Genomic DNA, 1,315 nt, shown 5'->3' on the forward strand with positions numbered 1-1,315 from the left:
CCAGGGCCTGGGGCAGGGGAGGACCCCGTCCTGCCGCTCTGAGACCTCTGGGGCCTCTCCTCTCCACCATGGGGAGGTGTCTGGACCACACTGGGCACAAGCTGGCCACCGAGCAGCACCCCGGGGCTGCCGTCCTCACACCCACAGTAGCGTGGTCCAGGAGGGACCTGGGTGCAGGGCCCCGTCCTGGCTGCTCTGTTGGCTGGATCAGAACGACCGTGAGGGGGTTGTCTGCTGGCCCAGGCCAATGCACACACAAAACCACATGGAACCCGCTCCCGTGGATTTGAATTTGGGCTACAGTGGACTGCAACTGGTAAAAATGATGGATCTTTTTTTCAGAGAGGTTTTTGCTATAGGGTGTGTGCACTCACCAGAGATGCAGAGACAGAGAGACAGAAATGATCCCCCAGGGGGAAGGGCTACACCACAACCCTTTCCTCTCCATTCTCCTCCCTAGATCTTGGGTACGCACATACACGTGGCCGGCGTGAGTTTTAAGCCAGTGGCTCCGGGACTCAAACCGTGGTCAACTACGTGAGAGTCCAGCACTGTAACCATTGCGCCACCTGAAATGATGTGCTGGCGTTTACCAGTGAGTGTTTCTTTGGTTTCAAAGCTACTGTTGTTTTGTTGTCAACTGGTAAAGAAAGCTACAACGTTACATACATACACACACACATAATGCACATCGAAACACCGTGAGGTGACATTTTACATTCCATTTACACAGTATGAGCAATGACGCGCCTCATGATGTCCGATGAAGGGGACCCCCTGAACGCAGCCCTGCCGTCACGGCAGCTTTGCGCCTTTTCACACTGTTCCTGAGAGTGTAAGCAAAAAAAACAAAACAAAAGAAAACAAAACAAAAAAAACACTGAGATCTTTCAGCGGGAGAAATACGGAAAGCAGTCTAAGACAGGTGCAGACCCCCTTCCCCTGGCGAGCCGGGACGTTGAGCTTCTACAGTGCGAGGCGTGGCGTCAGCCGCTTCTCGCTGTGTGAGAGCCTGCCCCGGCCTGCCCGCTGCCTGCGAAGCTGTGTCACTGTGGTCTCGTGGACCAGGCTGGCCACGACTGCACTGAAAGGACAAGCGGGTGGACACACAGCTGTGGCAGGACATCCACCGCCGTCCAGGCCCCGGAACGAGGGACGGCGGGAGGCGAGGAGTCTCGATTCTTAAGGTTCTTGAAAGCGTGGCCCAGGTTTTCTCTTCCCTGGTGGCCAGGGCGATGGACGCCCTTCCAGCAGAGCACCTCACCACGTCTACACGCGACCACGGGGTGAGTTCGTTTTCTCCATCCGCTGCTGA

At 56.3% G+C, this 1,315-nt stretch overlaps 1 protein-coding gene across 1 annotated transcript in view; it reads right to left on the bottom strand.

Annotated features, from left to right (window-relative positions):
- TPO (thyroid peroxidase) overlaps nt 1–1,315 on the bottom strand; it is a 44,710-nt gene that overhangs the window by 41,652 nt on the left and 1,743 nt on the right. The window lies entirely within an intron of this gene.

Source organism: Tupaia chinensis, unplaced genomic scaffold (assembly GCF_000334495.1).
Source record: "Tupaia chinensis unplaced genomic scaffold, TupChi_1.0 Scaffold000377_5, whole genome shotgun sequence".
NCBI classification, from domain to species: Eukaryota; Metazoa; Chordata; class Mammalia; order Scandentia; family Tupaiidae; genus Tupaia; species Tupaia belangeri.